Source organism: Oncorhynchus tshawytscha, unplaced genomic scaffold, assembly GCF_018296145.1.
Source record: "Oncorhynchus tshawytscha isolate Ot180627B unplaced genomic scaffold, Otsh_v2.0 Un_contig_4226_pilon_pilon, whole genome shotgun sequence".
NCBI lineage: Eukaryota > Metazoa > Chordata > Actinopteri > Salmoniformes > Salmonidae > Oncorhynchus > Oncorhynchus tshawytscha.
The window spans coordinates 2,454-22,500 of record NW_024609164.1 but is presented as its reverse complement, the minus strand read 5'-3'; the positions used below and the strand labels follow the sequence as shown (position 1 = coordinate 22,500).

At 42.7% G+C, this 20,047-nt stretch overlaps 1 long non-coding RNA gene and 1 pseudogene across 2 annotated transcripts; both read left to right on the top strand.

Moving 5' to 3' along the window:
• The window catches only part of LOC121844362, a 25,636-nt pseudogene extending 11,494 nt beyond the window's left edge, over positions 1-14,142 (top strand).
• Positions 14,143-17,539: 3,397 nt separating this feature from the next.
• LOC121844360 lies at positions 17,540-18,185 on the top strand. Of its 2 annotated transcripts, none has more exons than XR_006081959.1 (2): positions 17,540-17,717; positions 17,800-18,185. It is a non-coding gene; the product is annotated as an uncharacterized LOC121844360 (long non-coding RNA). The 2 variants fall into 2 exon arrangements; XR_006081958.1 differs by having other exon boundaries at positions 17,540-17,758.
• The last annotated feature ends 1,862 nt before the right edge of the window (positions 18,186-20,047 follow it).

The window sequence follows — 20,047 nt, the reverse complement described above, 5'->3', positions numbered from 1 at the left end:
CCCACAGAAGTTCTCTTGCATTAGCAGTATGGAAAGGGACAGGACATAGCCCCCACAGAAGTTCTCTTGCATTAGCAGTATGGAAAGGGACAGGACATAGCCCCCACAGAAGTTCTCTTGCATTAGCAGTATGGAAAGGGACAGGACATAGCCCCCCACAGAAGTTCTCTTGCATTAGCAGTATGGAAAGGGACAGGACATAGCCCCCACAGAAGTCCTCTCTTGCATTAGCAGTATGGAAAGGGACAGGACATAGCCCCCACAGAAGTTCTCTTGCATTAGCAGTATGGAAAGGGACAGGACATAGCCCCCACAGAAGTTCTCTTACATTAGCAGTATGGAAAGGGACAGAACATAGCCCCCACAGAAGTTCTCTTGCATTAGCAGTATGTCCTCTTGCATTAGCAGTATGGAAAGGGACAGAACATAGCCCCCACAGAAGTTCTCTTGCATTAGCAGTATGGAAAGGGACAGGACATAGCCCCCACAGAAGTTCTCTTGCATTAGCAGTATGGAAAGGGACAGGACATAGCCCCCACAGAAGTTCTCTTGCATTAGCAGTATGGAAAGGGACAGGACATAGCCCCCACAGAAGTTCTCTTGCATTAGCAGTATGGAAAGGGACAGAACATAGCCCCCACAGAAGTTCTCTTGCATTAGCAGTATGGAAAGGGACAGAACATAGCCCCCACAGAAGTTCTCTTGCATTAGCAGTATGGAAAGGGACAGGACATAGCCCCCACAGAAGTCCTCTTGCATTAGCAGTATGGAAAGGGACAGGACATAGCCCCCACAGAAGTTCTCTTGCATTAGCAGTATGGAAAGGGACAGGACATAGCCCCCACAGAAGTTCTCTTGCATTAGCAGTATGGAAAGGGACAGGACATAGCCCCCGCAGAAGTTCTCTTGCATTAGCAGTATGGAAAGGGACAGAACATAGCCCCCGCAGAAGTCCTCTTGCATTAGCAGTATGGAAAGGGACAGGACATAGCCCCCACAGAAGTTCTCTTGCATTAGCAGTATGGAAAGGGACAGGACATAGCCCCCACAGAAGTTCTCTTGCATTAGCAGTATGGAAAGGGACAGGACATAGCCCCCACAGAAGTTCTCTTGCATTAGCAGTATGGAAAGGGACAGGACATAGCCCCCACAGAAGTTCTCTTGCATTAGCAGTATGGAAAGGGACAGGACATAGCCCCCACAGAAGTTCTCTTGCATTAGCAGTATGGAAAGGGACAGGACATAGCCCCCACAGAAGTTCTCTTGCATTAGCAGTATGGAAAGGGACAGGACAGAGCCCCCACAGAAGTCCTCTTGCATTAGCAGTATGGAAAGGGACAGGACATAGCCCCCACAGAAGTCCTCTTGCATTAGCAGTATGGAAAGGGACAGGACATAGCCCCCACAGAAGTTCTCTTACATTAGCAGTATGGAAATTGACAGGACATAGCCCCACAGAAGTCCTCTTGCATTAGCAGTATGGAAAGGGACAGGACATAGCCCCCACACATTAGCAGTATGTAGCCCCCACAGAAGTCTCTTGCATTAGCAGTATGGAAAGGGACAGGACATAGCCCCCACAGAAGTCCTCTTGCATTAGCAGTATGGAAAGGGACAGGACATAGCCCCCACAGAAGTTCTCTTACATTAGCAGTATGGAAAGGGACAGGACATAGCCCCCACAGAAGTCCTCTTGCATTAGCAGTATGGAAAGGGACAGGACATAGCCCCCAGAAGTTCTCTTGCATTAGCAGTATGGAAAGGGACAGGACATAGCCCCCACAGAAGTCCTCTTGCATTAGCAGTATGGAAAGGGACAGGACATAGCCCCCACAGAAGTCCTCTTGCATTAGCAGTATGGAAAGGGACAGGACATAGCCCCCACAGAAGTCCTCTTGCATTAGCAGTATGGAAAGGGACAGGACATAGCCCCCACAGAAGTTCTCTTGCATTAGCAGTATGGAAAGGGACAGGACATAGCCCCCACAGAAGTTCTCTTGCATTAGCAGTATGGAAAGGGACAGAACAGAGCCCCCACAGAAGTCCTCTTGCATTAGCAGTATGGAAAGGGACAGGACATAGCCCCCACAGAAGTCCTCTTGCATTAGCAGTGTGGAAAGGGACAGGACATAGCCCCCACAGAAGTTCTCTTGCATTAGCAGTATGGAAAGGGACAGGACATAGCCCCTCTTGTGACAGAAGTCCTCTTGCATTAGCAGTATGGAAAGGGACAGGACATAGCCCCTAAAGTAGTAGTTACAGAAGTTCTCTTGCATTAGCAGTATGGAAAGGGACAGGACATAGCCCCCCACAGAAGTTCTCTTACATTAGCAGTATGGAAAGGGACAGGACATAGCCCCCACAGAAGTCCTCTTGCATTAGCAGTATGGAAAGCAGTATGTGTCTGATATAACATTTTCTAGCTCTGAGTCTCTACTTTAATCCAATGTAAAATAAACACCATTTATGATAGATAGACAACATTAATGATACTGTCTTGCTACATAAGAATGAATCTAGCCAGTCAGTAACATTTGACTGTATAAAACCGAGCAGTACTACATATTTCTCTGAAAGTGAGGCAGACGTAACATTTTGCAATAAAACATGATTATTTGTCTTTCTGAAATGAAACCATCAAGTGATAGATTTGAAACAAACACATGGCTGTCAATAAACAATCGCATGCCTTGATTAACTAGTAAAAAAAAACACATCTATCACTTTTATAATTTCTTTAAACAATAACATCTAATTTACCAACTTTTCTGAAAATGGATATATAGCGATTTGGAATGAAACTATTATTATATTTCCCCATCTGAGCTCAGAGTAGATGAGAGATGTAATGTTTGTCTCTGTTGTGTTGAAGTCCAATCAAGCAGGAGAGACCAGCCTCCCCTGTACCCAGCTGTGTGTCCATGAAGAGTGACCGGTCAATGGATAAATTGATAGACTTCAGAGAGGGAGATTATTCTACTGAACAAAGGTAAGAAGAACTCACGGATCATGGTCAGTGAGTTAAACAACACTGTCTCTAGTTATTTCTCCTCTCCCATATTCCCATTTATTCTTGTTGTTTTCAAAATCCATAGGCTAATCCTTTTTCCCATTTTCATAGTCCTAAAGCAATTTTAAACAAACACGACCTTCCCTCCCTCCCTGTGTGTGTGTGTGTGTGTGTGTGTGTGTGTGTCCTCCCTGGTTGAGGAAATGTCATCTCATGTTTTGTCCACAGAACCCAACAGGAGACATCAGAGTCAGTGATTCTCAGTGGTCAGTCTTCCCAGAGTCATCAAACAGACCTGGCCTCCATATTCAGTGTATGTGGTCCTGTTATGTACATTTGTTTTTGTTTACCTCAAGTAAAGTTGATCTGTCAATCATTCATTAATGTGTTCATGAGAAAGCATTTCTTCTCTTGCTTAAATTATTTACTTTATTTATTTCAGTTGATTGAAGAGAATATTATGACATTTATGAAGAACGAGCTGAAGATGTTCAAGAGGATTCTTAGTCCAGAACTCCCACAAGGCTTTGAGAGTCAGAAGCAGGATAAGGAAGTGGTGGACGCTGAAGATGAGAAGCAGGAGAGCAGTGCCAGAGAGGGGGCTCTGAAGATCACACTGCACTTCCTGAGGAAAATGAACCAGAAGGAGCTTGCTGACACACTGGAGAAAAGTAAGAGCTGTCTGCCTCATGATGAATGCTGTTTTACAACAAACATTTAAAAGCTGTAGCTAAAGTACAGCTAAAGTAGCCGTGTAACACAATTATATTGTAGAAGCCTTAACACAACACCTAGTGACCTCATCAAGTAGCAGCAGCGATGTGTTGATTAATTTAGACAGGAGAGACAGAGGAGAGACAGAGGAGAGACAGAGGAGAGACAGAGGAGAGACAGAGGAGAGACAGAGGAGAGACAGAGGAGAGACAGAGGAGAGACAGAGGAGAGACAGAGGAGAGACAGAGGAGAGACAGAGGAGAACAGAGGAGAACCAGAGGAGAGACAGAGGAGAGACAGAGGAGAGACAGAGGAGAGACAGAGGAGAGACAGAGGAGAGACAGAGGAGAGACAGAGGAGAGACAGAGGAGAACCAGAGGAGAGACAGAGGAGACAGAGGAGAGACAGAGGAGAGACAGAGGAGAGACAGAGGAGAGACAGAGGAGAGACAGAGGAGAGACAGAGGAGAACCAGAGGAGAGACAGAGGAGACAGAGGAGAGACAGAGGAGAGGAGAGACAGAGGAGAGACAGAGGAGAGACAGAGGAGAGAGAGACAGAGGAGAACCAGAGGAGAGACAGAGGAGAGACAGAGGAGAGACAGAGGAGAGACAGAGGAGAGACAGAGGAGAGACAGAGGAGAACCAGAGGAGAGAACAGAGGAGAGACAGAGGAGAGACAGAGGAGAGACAGAGGAGAGACAGAGGAGAGACCAGAGACAGAGAACCAGAGAGACAGAGGAGAGACAGAGGAGAACCAGAGAGACAGAGGAGAGACAGAGGAGAACCAGAGGAGAGACAGAGGAGAGACAGAGGAGAGACAGAGGAGAGACAGAGGAGAGACAGAGGAGAACCAGAGGAGAGACAGAGGAGAGACAGAGGAGAGACAGAGAAAGACAGAGAAAGACAGAGAAAGACAGTGATAGATAGACAACATTAATGATACTGTCTGCAATATGAATAATAATAATATAATCAGTCACTCCAGTGTGTAATGCATTATGAAATCATTTACACATTTATACAGGCAGTTAAGAGAATAATGTATTATAATATACACCTTATAACACAGTCCTACAGTATTAAAACAGATGTAACATTAATATCCTCTGTGTTATTTCTTAATTCAGATGAGCTTGCTGTGATTTGCCAACGTGAACTCAAATCTAATCTGAAGAAGAAGTTTCAATGTGTATTTGAGGGGATCGCTAAACAAGGAAACCCAACACTTCTCAGTAAGATCTACACAGACCTCTACATCACAGAGGGTGGAACAGGAGAGGTCAATAATGAACATGAGCTGAGACAGATTGAGACAACAACCAGGAAACAAGCAAGACCAGAGACTGCAATCAAATGTAACGACATCTTCAAACCCTTAACTGGACAAGACAAACGTATCAGAACTGTGCTGACAAAGGGAGTCGCTGGCATTGGAAAAACATTCTCTGTGCAGAAGTTCATTCTGGACTGGGCTGAAGGAAAAGCAAATCAGGATGTTCAATTTGTATTTTCATTCCCTTTTCGGGAGCTGAATTTGATGAAAGGGGAAAAACACACTTTGATTGAACTTCTCAATCACTTCTCAATGGAAACCAAAGAATCAAGAATCTCCAACCACGACAAGAACAAAGTTCTGTTCATCTTTGATGGTCTGGATGAGTGCCGACTGCCCCTAGACTTCCAGAAGAACAAGATCTGTTGTGACGTCACCAAGTCAACCTCAGTGGATGTTCTGCTGACAAATCTCATCAAGGGAAACCTGCTTCCCTCTGCTCTCCTCTGGATAACTACCCGACCTGCAGCAGCCAATCAGATCCCCCCTGAGTGTGTTGACCAGGTGACAGAGGTACGAGGGTTCAATGACCCACAGAAGGAGGAGTACTTCAGGAGAAGATTCAGTGATAAGGACCTGGCCAGCAGAATCATCTCACACGTAAAGACATCAAGGAGCCTCCACATCATGTGCCACATTCCAGTCTTCTGTTGGATTTCTGCAACAGTCCTTGAAGACATGCTGAAACATAAGAGAGAAGAAGTGCCCAAGACTCTGACTGAGATGTACACACACCTTGTGGTGTTTAATACCAAACAGAAGAATGAAAAGTATCTTGGGAAAGAAGAGACAGGTCCACACTGGAATAAAGAAAGCATTCTGTCACTGGGAAAACTGGCTTTTCGACAGCTTGTGAAGGGCAATCTGATTTTCTATGAAGAAGACCTGAAAGAGTCTGGCATTGATGTCAATGAAGCCTCAGTGTACTCAGGATTGTGCACACAGCTCTTTAAAGAGGAATGTGGGCTGTACCAGGACAAGGTGTACTGCTTCGTGCATCTGAGCATTCAGGAGTTTCTGGCTGCTGTATATGTGTTCCTTTCATTCAGCAACAACAATGAGAATCTAATGGCCGAACCTCAAACAACATCCAGCAACGATTGTCTACTGAAGCCAGAAGTTACTGTCTACAAGAGTGCTGTGGATAAAGCCTTACAAAGTGAGACGGGAAACCTGGACCTTTTCCTCCGCTTCCTTCTGGGCCTCTCACTGGAGTCCAATCAGAAGCACTTACGAGGTCTACTGACAAAGACAGGAAGCAGTTCACAGAGCCATGAAGAAACAGTCAATTACATCAAGGAGAAGATCAGTGAGAATCCCTCTCCAGAGAGGTGCATCAATCTGTTCCACTGTCTGAATGAACTGAATGACCATTCTCTAGTGGAGGAGATCCAAAGCTACCTGAGATCAGGAAGTGTCTCCAGTGATGAACTCTTACCTGCACAGTGGTCAGCTCTGGTCTTTGTGTTGTTGACTTCAGAAAAGGAGCTGGATGTGTTTGACCTGAAGAAATACTCCAGATCAGAGGAAGGTCTTCTGAGGCTGCTGCCAGTGGTCAAAGCCTCCAGAGCTGCTCTGTGAGTAAATACAAATACATTTAAGTGCTAATGATCTGGAAGAACTATTCACTTTATTCAGAAAAAGATATTGAATCAATGCATTGGTGTTCAAATTGTATAACAATACGACAATACAATTCAGGGAGACGGAAGGTAAATCTATATGTTGTTTGGTAGAATAAAACCAAATGCATCTGTCATTGTCCTTCTACACTACTGGTTTTAAATTAACAGTGTTTTTGTGAAATCGTGATCTCTTTGTCAGGCTGTCAGGCTGTGGAGTCACAGAGGAAGGCTGTGGTTCTCTGGTCTCAGCTCTGAAGTCAAACCCCTCACACCTGAGAGAGCTGGACCTGAGTAACAATGACCTGAAGGATTCAGGAGTGAAGCTGCTCTCTGATGGACTTGGGAATCCCCACTGTAAACTGGAGACTCTGAGGTCAGTGTTCCTGTAGTTGGTCAACAAGTGACAACTGTTCACCAGATCCACATGTGTTTACCAGGCACACATATTCCACACAATATGTGTTTGGACAGTGAAGCTTACAGTTTTAAATTTGTCTCTATGCTCCAGCATTTAGGATTTGAGATATTATGTTTCATATTAGGCGGCAGTACAGAATGTCACCTTTGTTTTTAAGGTACTCATAAAAATATGTTTTAGCTTTTAGAAATGAAAGCACTTCATGGACCTAGTTCTCCCATTTGAAGAGGTCTGGTCTGTCTACTCAGATATTTGTACAATACATTTCTCTCTCTTCAAGCCATATGATCATTTCTAATAATGATACATTCATTCAATTATGAATAGATATGGCAGGTTTTAGGACACTGATGTATCTGAATATGTTGAAAAATACAGTGCCTTGCGAAAGTATTCATCCCCCTTGAACTTTGCGACCTTTTGCCACATTTCAGGCTTCAAACATAAAGATATAAAACTGTATTTTTTGTGAAGAATCAACAACAAGTGGGACACAATCATGAAGTGGAACGACATTTATTGGATATTTCAAACTTTTTTAACAAATCAAAAACTGAAAAATTGGGCGTGCAAAATTATTCAGCCCCTTTACTTTCAGTGCAGTAAACTCTCTCCAGAAGTTCAGTGAGGATCTCTGAATGATCCAATGTTGACCTAAATGACTAATGATGATAAATACAATCCACCTGTGTGTAATCAAGTCTCCGTATAAATGCACCTGCACTGTGATAGTCTCAGAGGTCCATTAAAAGCGCAGAGAGCATCATGAAGAACAAGGAACACACCAGGCAGGTCCGAGATACTGTTGTGAAGAAGTTTAAAGCCGGATTTGGATACAAAAAGATTTCCCAAGCTTTAAACATCCCAAGGAGCACTGTGCAAGTGATAATATGGAAATGGAAGGAGTATCAGACCACTGCAAATCTACCAAGACCTGGCTGTCCCTCTAAACTTTCAGCTCATACAAGGAGAAGACTGATCAGAGATGCAGCCAAGAGGCCCATGATCACTCTGGATGAACTGCAGAGATCTACAGCTGAGGTGGGAGACTCTGTCCATAGGACAACAATCAGTCGTATATTGCACAAATCTGGCCTTTATGGAAGAGTGGCAAGAAGAAAGCCATTTCTTAAAGATATCCATAAAAAGGGTTGTTTAAAGTTTGCCACAAGCCACCTGGGAGACACACCAAACATGTGGAAGAAGGTGCTCTGGTCAGATGAAACCAAAATTGAACTATTTGGCAACAATGCAAAACGTTATGTTTGGCTTAAAAGCAACACAGCTCATCACCCTGAACACACCATCCCCACTGTCAAACATGGTGGTGGCAGCATCATGGTTTGGGCCTGCTTTTCTTCAGCAGGGACAGGGAAGATGGTTAAAATTGATGGGAAGATGGATGGAGCCAAATACAGGACCATTCTGGAAGAGAACCTGATGGAGTCTGCAAAAGACCTGAGACTGGGACGGAGATTTGTCTTCCAACAAGACAATGATCCAAAACATAAAGCAAAATCTACAATGGAATGGTTCAAAAATAAACATATCCAGGTGTTAGAATGGCCAAGTCAAAGTCCAGACCTGAATCCAATCTGTGGAAAGAACTGAAAACTGCTGTTCACAAATGCTCTCCATCCAACCTCACTGAGCTCGAGCTGTTTTGCAAGGAGGAATGGGAAAAAATTTCAGTCTCTCGATGTGCAAAACTGATAGAGACATACCCCAAGCGACTTACAGCTGTAATCACAGCAAAAGGTGGCGCTACAAAGTTAACTTAAGGGGGCTGAATCATTTTGCACTCCCAATTTTTCAGTTTTTGATTTGTTAAAAAAGTTTGAAATATCCAATAAATGTCGTTCCACTTCATGATTGTGTCCCACTTGTTGTTGATTCTTCACAAAAAAATACAGTTTTATATCTTTATGTTTGAAGCCTGAAATGTGGCAAAAGGTCGCAAAGTTCAAGGGGGCCGAATACTTTCGCAAGGCACTGTATATACTGACACTATTTTCACTACCAAATAATAGCAGTGTGGTTTAAATATGATTTGACTCTTTGCAGGCTGTCAGGCTGTCAAGTCACAGAGGAAGGCTGTGCTTCTCTGGTCTCAGCTCTGAAGGCAAACCCCTCACACCCGAGAGAGCTGGATCTGAGTAACAATGACCTGAAGGATTCAGGAGTGAAGCTGCTCTCTGCTGGACTGGGGAATCCCCACTGTAAACTGGAGACTCTGAGGTCAGTGTTCATGTAATTGGTCAACAAGTGACAACTGTTCACCAGATCCACATGTGTTTACCAGGCACATAGTCCAAATCATATGTGTTTACCAGGCACATAGTCCAAATCATATGTGTTTACCAGGCACATAGTCCAAATCATATGTGTGTTTACAGTTTTAAATTTGGCGCTATGCTCCAGCATTTTGGATTTGAGATCAAATGTTTCACATTAGACGACAGTACAGAATGTCACCTTTTAATTTGAGGTTAATGGTGAGACGTTAGTATGTTTTGTTGTAGCCTCTGTAACTCTCTCACTCATTATTAATGATTAATTCATGATCTTTCTCAAGTCACAGGCTTGATGTAGTCATTGCGTTCAAAGAATATGGGACCAAATACAATTATTTTGACTACTTGAATACACTATAAGTGAATTGGTCAGAATACTTATGACTTCTCCAAATGGGGGGACTAGATACATAAAGTGCTTCCATTTCTAAACGGTGAAACAGATATGTATGAAAATACCCTCAAATTAAAGGTGACACTATATACTGTCACCTCATGTGAAACATTAGACCTCAAATCCAAAATGTTGGAGTACAGATCCACATTTAAAATGTTATCTTCACTGTCAAAATAGATATGTACTGAGTATACAGTCCACACCAATCTAAATCTGATACCTCACTGTCTGTCTTTTAACTGATACTGCTTTTTAAACTGGTCTGGTCAGTCTACTCAAATATGTGAATGTTAGGAATTTTATGAATAATGACTAAACAATATTTACATTTAAATAGAACTATAACTAATTAAACTCTACCCTGTTTTACAATATCTGATTATTAATGTTAGTTCCTAAGAAAGAGGTTATGTAGCATGGATAAGGGGTAATTGGAAATGATAACCAATGTGTAGGGAGGAATGTATGTGTATGTGTGTGTGTCTAAAGTAAGCAAAGAGGGTCATTAACCTATGTTTGAACCAACTCAGCTATAACTCTGTGGTGATCAAATAAGACAGCGAGAGCCCCTCCAGGTTTTCCTTATCTGGAACTGTCTGCTAAGTGGTAATAAACTATGGTGAGACTTCAGGAGTTAATCCAGATATAGTGTGTGTCAGGTATGTGCGCTAGTGAGTTGGAATTAACTTTTGAACATGCTTTGTCCTGGTCGAGAGGAGGAGATAGGTTATAAAATGTATGACGTCATATTTGATAAGCTGTTGTACATGGTTCTATGAGCAGCGCTCTCGAGAAAATAAATACTATTGGCTAATTTTGATAGACTGGTCTCTGTCTATTTTATGCAAATGATGATCTTACAAATTCTTAGAAACAGACAGAGTGATTTAAATTGAATTGGTTAATGAATATATATAGGAATTGTTAAATTCCTTTGACAGTGAACTACACATTTTTCTCTCTTCAAGCAATATTATGATCATTTCTAATAATGATACATTAATTTCTGAATAGATATGGCAGGTTTCAGGACACTGATATCTGAATGTGTTGAAAAAATATGCTGACACTATTTTCAACACCAAAGAATAGCAGTGTGTTTTTAATATGATTTTACTCTTTGCAGGCTGTCAGGCTGTCTAGTCACAGAGGAAGGCTGTGGTTCTCTGGTCTCAGCTCTGAAGTATAACTCCTCACACCTGAGAGAGCTGGATCTGAGTAACAATGACCTGAAGGATTCAGGAGTGGAGCTGCTCTCTGCTGGACTGGGAATCCCCACTGTAAATTGGAGACTCTGAGGTCAGTATTCCTGTGGTTGGTCAACAAGAGGGGGAGATCCATCTGATCCTAACTGTTATAGGCCTATTTCTATTTTGCCCTGTTAATCAAAACTGTTGGAAAAACTTGTCAATAATCAACTTACTGGCTTTCTTGATGTCTATAGTATTCTCTCTGGAATGCAATCTAGTTTCTACTACATTACAACCTTCCTTAAAGGTCCTCAATGATGTCACCATTGCCCTTGATTAATAGCAATGTTGTGATGCTATTTTTATTGTCTTGGCCAAAGCTTTTGATAAGGTAGACCATTCCATTCTTGAGGGCCGGCTAAGGAGTATCTCTGAGGGGTCTTTGGCCTGGTTTGCTAACTACATCTCTCAGAGTGCAGTGTATAAAGTCAGAAAGAGGCTTGATCCTAGACCCCACGCTCTTCTCAATTTACATCAACAACATAGCTCAGGCAGTAGGAAGCTCTCTCCTCCATGTATATGCTCTATACACAGTCTTATACTCAGCTGGCCCCTCACCGGATTTAGTGTTAAACACTCTACAACAACGCTTTCTTAGTGTTTAACAGCTTTCTCTGTCCATAACGTTGTTCTGAACACCTCCTGAACACCTCATGTGGTTTGGTAAGAAGAATGCCCTCTCAACCCACAGGTGTAATTACTACCTCTGAGGATTTAGAGCTTGAGGTAGTCACATCATACAAGTACTTGGGAGTATGGCTAGACAGTAAACTGTCCTCTCAGCACATATCAAAGCTGCAGGCTAAAGTTAAATCTAGACCAATAATGTTTTTACCATGTTTTGTGCTGCTACCATGTTGTGCTGCTGCCATGTTGTGCTGCTGCCATGGTGTGTTGCTACTATGTTGTTGTCATGTTGTGTTGCTACCATGCTGTGTTGTCATGTGTTGCTGCCTTGCTATATTGTTGTCTTAGGTCTCTCTTTATGTAGTGTTGCGGTGTCTCTCTTGTCATGATGTGTGTTTTGTCCTATATTTATATTTATTTTTAATCCCAGCCCCCGTCCCCGCAGGAGGCCTTTTGCCTTTTAGTAGGCCGTCATTGTAAATAAGATTTTGTTCTTAATAACTGACTTGTCTTGTTAACCTTTTGCGTGTAGGGGGCAGTATTTTCGTTTTTGGCTAAAAAACATACCCATTTGAAACTGCCTATTTCTCAGCCCCAGTGTTGCGGTGTCTTCCTTTTCCTGATGTATGTTTGTCATATATATATATATTGTTTTTAATTTAAAAAATAATAATAATTTAATCCCAGCCTTGTCCCCGCAGGAGACCTTTTGCCTTTTGGTAGGCCGTCGTTGTAAATAAGAGTTGGTTCTTAACTGATTTGCCGAGTTAAATAAAAGTGAGAACTGTTCACCAGATCCAGATGTGTTTACCTGGCACACATAGTCCACAGCATATATGTTTGCAAAATGTTCCAGCATTTTGGATTTGAGATCAAATGGTTCATCTTAGGCAACAGTATATAATGTCACCTTTTATTTGAGGATATTTCATACATTCAATCTGTGTTACTGTTTAGAAATGAAAGCACTTTGTGTCTAGTTTCCCATTTGAAAAATGTAATCATTTGGACCCACAGTGATCACATCAACCTTGTGACTCTACACACTTGTTGAATGCATTTGTGGTTTGCTTTGATTGTGTTTTTCAAATAGAAACTAAATGGTGTCATTTTGGAGTCACTTCACTTGTATTGTCAGTAAGAGTAGATGATGTTTCTGAACACTTCTACATTGATGTGGATGCTACCATGATTATGAATGAATCGTGAATGATGATGAATGAGAAAGTTACTGAGGCACAAAGATCATACCCTCTCTGTTATTGGTTATTTATTTTACTAGGTAAGTCAGTTAAGAACAAATTCTTATTTTTAATGACGGCCTAGGAACAGTGGGTTAACTGCCTGTTCAGGGGCAGAACGGCAGATTTGTACCTTGTCAGCTTGGGGATTCAAACTTGCAATCTTTCCGTTACTAGTCCAACACTCTAACCACTAGGCTACCCTGCCACCCCAAATGGTAATGGTGAGAGGTTAGCATGTTTTGTTGTAGCCTCTGTAACTTTCTGATTCATCATTTCTCATGACTGATTCATGATTTTTCTTAATCAGGGAATCATCATGATTCATTTAGTAGTGTTTAGAAACATGTTATCTACTCACTTAGACAGAAGATTAATCCAGTCACCATCCACCATTCAGTTACTATTGGGCAAAACACAACCCCAAACACAACCCCAAACACAACCCCAAACACAACCCCAAACACAACCCCAAACACAACCCCAAACCAACCCCAAACACAACCCCAAAACACAACCCCAAAACACAACCCCAAAACACAACCCCAAACACAACCCCAAAACACAACCCCAAAACACAACCCCAAACACAACCCCAAACACAACCCCAAACACAACCCCAAAACACAACCCCAAAACACAACCCCAAAACACAACCCCAAAACACAACCCCAAACACAACCCCAAACACAACCCCAAACTGCAAAATCAACCAACGGGTTTAAATACTAAACGTTTGACTACTTTAATACATGAAGTGAATTGGTCAGAAAACATCACTTCTTCAAATAGGGGGATTAGTAATATGATATGATTTTCATCTTTGCAGGCTGTCAGGCTGTCTAGTCACAGAGGAAGGCTGTTGTTCTCTGGTCTCAGCTCTGAGGTCAAACCCCTCACACCTGAGAGAGCTGGACCTGAGCTACAATCACCCAGGAGACTCAGGAGTCAGACTGCTCTCTGCTGGACTGGAGGATCCACACTGCAGACTGGAGAAACTCAGGTATGTAGAGGATTTATGTCAATGTTCATATCAGGCACGTTTTGATTTAACAGGCTAGTTAAAACAAACATTCTTACCACCACTTGGACAAAGTGTGTGAGTGAGTGAGAGTGAGAGAGAGAGTTCACGTGTATCCCTCAATGACTGTCTGTTCTTCTGCTTACCGCTACAGTGTGGATCATGGTGGAGAGTACGCAATGAAACCTGGGCTTAGAAAATGTGAGTGTTGACTGCTGTGAAGAATTTGACTAAGAATAAGTCTTAATTCAAGTTAAGTGAAAGACCACCATCATTAATTACTTGGACATATCAGCTGTAGTTCTACAGAAGCAGAAATCAGGGACACCAAAGTTTACAAAGAGTTGCTTGGACAATGTGTGTGTCTGTGTATGTGTGTTCATGTTTGTGTTACATTAGAAATGTGTGAGTGTTCATGCATGCATCCTGGTGTGTGTGTGTAATTAAATGGGCATACGTGTGTTTTATATTACCATACAGTATAACAGTTGATCAATCAAAAGTCTCAAGTTACCTTAACATCTCCTTTTGATACCTACAAACATCTACATTAAATGAATTAGTGAAAGGTGAGTTAACATTCTAATGTGGCCTCCCAGGTGGCACAGCTGGCGCTGCAGTACAGCGCCCTTAACCACTGTGCCATCAGAGACTCTGGGTTCGCGTCCAGGCTCTGCCGTAACCGGCCGCGACCGGGAGGTCCGTGGGGCGACGCACAATTGGCCTAGTGTCGTCCGGGTTAGGGAGGGTTTGGCCGGTAGGGATATCCTTGTCTCATCGCACACCAGCGACTCCTGTGGCGGACCGGGCGCAGTGCGCGCTAACCAAGGTTGCCAAGTGCACAGTGTTTCCTCCGACACATTGTTGCGGCTGGCTTCTGGGTTGGATGCGCGCTGCGTTAAGACAGTGAGGCTTGGTTGGGTTGTGTAACTTTCAACCTCGTCTCTCCCGAGCCCGTACGGGAGTTGTAGCGATGAGACAAGATAGTAGCTACTAAACAATTTATACCACGAAATTGGAGAGAAAAAGGGGTACAAAAAAACAAAAACCTTCTAATGTGAATGATGATGATTTCTAATATTATGTCTGGTTTCATCCATCAGATGTCTGTGATCTCACACTGGACCCAAACACAGTAAACAGACTCCTCTCTCTGACTGAGGAGAACAGAAAGGTGACATGTGGGAGAAAGAAGCAGCCGTATCCTGATCACCCAGAGAGATTTGAGGTCTGTAGACAGGTGCTGTGTAGAGAGCGTCTGACTGGGCGCTGTTACTGGGAGGTAGAGTGGAGTGGGGGATGGCCGGTTATAGGAGTGACATATAAAGGAATCAACAGGAGAGGAGGGGGTAAGGACTGTGGACTTGGATGGAATGACAAGTCCTGGAGTCTGTTCTGCTCTGACAACAGTTACACTGCCAGGCACAATTGTAATACCACTCTCATAGACGTCCCTTCCTCCAGCTCCCACAGAGTAGGAGTGTATCTGGACTGGCCAGCCGGCACTCTGTCCTTCTACAGAGTCTCCTCTGACTCACTGACCCACCTGAACACATTCTACACCACATTCACTGAGCCCCTCTATCCAGGGTTTTGGGTTTATGATGACTCTTCAGTGTCCCTAATCAAACACAACACAATATTTTAATAAAATATAAAATAAGAATATAAATAAATAAATATATAACTCTGTCCTCACACACACTGGAAACACACACACTGGACACACACACACAGACACACATACTGGACACACACAGACACAGATACTGGACACACACTGGACACACACACACACAAACTGGACACACACACACGCAAACACACACGCACATTGGACACACACGCACATTGGACACACACACACAGGACACACACACACACACAGGAAGCACACACAAACTGGACACACACACACACATGACACACACACACAAACTGGACACACACACATGCAAACACACTGGACACACACACACTGGACACAAACTGGACACACACCCGACACACACACACTGGACGGACACACACACACTGGACACACACAAACAGACACTGGACACCCACACAGGACACACACACACTGGACACACACAAACAGACACTGGACACCCACACATGACACACACACACCTTGTACACACACACATACACTGAATACACACACACACACCAGTTTGGGCCAGTTTATTCCTGTAAATACACTGAACAAAAATATAAAGTCAACATGTAAAGTGTTGGTCCCATGTTTCATGAGCTGAAATAAAATATCCCTGAAATGTTCCATACACACAAAAAGCTGACATGTTTTACATCCCTGTTAGTGAGCATTTCTCATTTGCCAAGATAATCCATCCACCTGACCACTGTGGCATATGAAGAAGCTGGTGTCATGTGGGCGAGCGGTTTGCTGATGTAAACGTTGTGAACAGAGTGCCCCATGGTGGCAGTGAGGTTATGATATGGGTAATCATAAACTATGGACAATGAACACAAGTGCATTTTATCAATCGCAATTTATATGCACAGAGATACCATGATGAGAACCCATTATCGTATCATTCCTCCGCCTCCATCACCTCATGTGTCAGCATGATAATGCACGGCCCAATCGATGTCGCAAGGATCTGTACACAATTCCTGGAAGCTGAAAAAGAAAATATATTTTCCATGGCCTGAGAACTCACCAGATATGTCAGCCGTTGAGCATGTTTGGGATGCTCTGGACAGACGTGTACGACAGCGTGTTCCAGGTCCTGACAATATCCAGCAACTTTGCACAGCCATTGAAGAGGAGTGGGACAGCGTTCCACAGGCCACAATCAACAGCCTGAACAACTCAATGTAAAGGAGATGTGTCGCAATGCATGAGGCAAATGATGATCACACCAGATACTGACTGGTTTTCTGATCCACAATCCTACTTTTATACTAAGGTATCTGTGACCAATAGATGCATGTCTGTATTCCCAGTCATGTTAAATTCGTAGATTAAGGCCTAATGCATTTATTTTCAATTGAATGTAACTCAGTAAAATCTTTGAAAGTCATTCCATCCTTTAAATGGTAGTAACTAAATGGTAGTAACACTACGTCATTCCATCCTTTCACTAAATGTCATTTCCATCCTTTCACTAAATGGTAGTAACACTAAGTCATTCCATCCTTTCACTAAATGGTAGTAACACTAAGTCATTCCATCCTTTCACTAAATGGTAGTAACACTAAGTCATTAACAAGAAGTCCCATCCTTTCACTAAATGGTAGTAACACTAAGTCATTCCATCCTTTCACTAAATGGTAGTAACACTAAGTCATTCCATCCTTTCACTAAATGGTAGTAACACTAAGTCATTCCATCCTTTCACTAAATGGTAGTAACACTAAGTCATTCCATCCTTTCACTAAATGGTATAACACTAAGTCATTCCATCTTTTCACTAAATGGTAGTAACACTACGTCATTCCATCTTTCACTAAATGGTAGTAACACTAAGTCATTCCATCCTTTCACTAAATGGTAGTAACACTAAGTCATTCCATCCTTTCACTAAATGGTATTAACACTAAGTCATTCCATCCTTTCACTAAATGGTAGTAACACATTCCATCCTTTCACTAAAGATATAAAGCCACTTTTTATTGACAGATGCCTCATGTCAATGTTCTGGATTTTGATGAAAGGAAATTCCATATAGGCTACTGGACAGGACTTTGCTTTGGCATCTTCTGTTTGGGTGTCTCAGGTCAGGACTTTGCTTTGGCATCTTCTGTTTGGGTGTCTCAGGTCAGGACTTTGCTTTGGCATCTTCTGTTTGGGTGTCTCAGGTCAGGACTTTGCTTTGGCATCTTCTGTTTGGGTGTCTCAGGTCAGGTCTGAGCCATAATCAGAATGTGTCGCTGTCTCTATTTCCAGCCCTGCCATTTCTACATGTCCTGATCTAGTGTTTCACCCCTGACCTCCTCACACCATCTCACTGTCCATGTCTGCTTTTAGCTCCCACCTCTACTTCACTGTGTTATAATGGATCTTATGCTTGTTATGTCACCTCTGTAAAACAGTTATCAAACATACTGACCTTTCTGACTCTATCCCATAGCCCTACTTCACTGTGTTATAATGGACCTTATGCTTGTTATGTCACCTCTGTAACCAGTTAACAAACATAATGACCTTTCTGACTCTATCCCATAGCCCTACTTCACTGTGTTATAATGGACCTTATGCTTGTTATGTCACCTCTGTAACCAGTTAACAAACATACTGACCTTTCTGACTCTATCCCATAGCCCTACTTCACTGTGTTATAATGGACCTTATGCTTGTTATGTCACCTCTGTAACCAGCTATCAAACATACTGACCTTTCTGACTCTATCCCATAGCCCTACTTCACTGTGTTATAATGGACCTTATGCTTGTTATGTCACCTCTGTAACCAGGTATCAAACATACTGACCTTTCTGACTCTATCCCATAGCCCTACTTCACTGTGTTATAATGGACCTTATGCTTGTTATGTCACCTCTGTAACCAGCTATCAAACATACTGACCCTTCTGACTCTATCCCATAGCCCTACTTTTATAATGGACTTATGATGTCACTGTAACATTTCAATTCCTCTACTTCACTGATAATGTTTGTTTTATGTCACCTCTGTGTCCATTTACTTATTTATGTATGTATTTGTTGTATATTGGGGTTGTGCTGCAGAGCATCATGGGTGTTTGTATGTGTTGAGATGATCACGTTCCAGATAAATGTTTGAACTGATTCCTGTCTCCTGTCTCATCATTATTGAATTGTTATACAGACGTGGTTATGAAACCCACCAGACATAACAACAGATTGGCGATGAGTCTGAATCTACAGGAACTATTCTGTCTGTAAGAAGTCGATTTTTACAACTGTTGAAACTGTTATTTTCTGTGGTAAAGACCTCCCCAATTAAGGTGCCGCCAACCCCCTGTGATGCAGATGGACTTTCCAGGTTCCTACTAGCTGTGGTCAAGACAGAGTCAGATGGACTTTTCAGGTTACCACTAGCTGTGGTCAAGACAGAGTCAGATGGACTTTTCAGGTTACCACTAGCTGTGGTCAAGACAGAGTCAGATGGACTTTCCAGGTTACAGAGAACTAGCTGTGGACAGTCAGATTTTTCAACAAAGACAGATTTTCAGATGGAAGACTTTCCAGGTTACCACTAGCTGTGGTCAAGACAGAGTCAGATGGACTTTCCAGGTTACCACTAGCTGTGGTCAAGACAGAGTCAGATGGGACTTTCCAGGTTACCACTAGCTGTGGTCAAGACAGAGTCAGATGGACTTTCAGGTTCAGATGGACTTTCACTAGCTGTGGTCAAGACAGAGTCAGATGGACTTTCCAGGTTACCACTAGCTGTGGTCAAGACAGAGTCAGATGGACTTTCCAGGTTACCACTAGCTGTGGTCAAGACAGAGTCAGATGGACTTTCCAGGTTACTACTAGCTGTGGTCAAGACAGAGTCATGCCAAGTAGACATCTTCTATTTCAGACAACTGGAAAACGCACCAGTCACTTCAACACAAGTGGAGAAACACCAAAAACGACCACGTGTCATCTGAAGTGATGGACATCATGAAAGGCAAAGTCGCAGGAGATACTCTGGAACTGAAATCATACCTTCCAGGAGAACTGAGATATCAATACAGTCTGTTGTCTGCTGTGGGAGAGGAGAGTTATCGTTCACTGAAGAAACCAGTGTTGCAACAGTTACACTCAGGTCAAGTAAAGTGCACAAAGCTACTTCTGGTGGCTTGGATTGGATGGAAGCTTTTCCTTCTCAATGATAACTACATGTTTTGGTTCCACCTCGACTCACATTGTTTGAACGCCCTCAACTTTATTCCAGGCTACACGTCATTAAATTTGTTTAGACAAGTTACAGACAGTAGCCTACAAGTAGCAAAATAAAACTCAAATGATTGAACATGAAATGTACTTTAATATGTTTGAAATAGGATTATAGCCACTGTTTAATGCAGTCATCTCGGTTTTCATTTAATACTTTACATGTCACCTGGGGCGGCAGGGTAGCCTAGTGGTTAGAGCGTTGGACTAGTAACCGGAAGGTTGC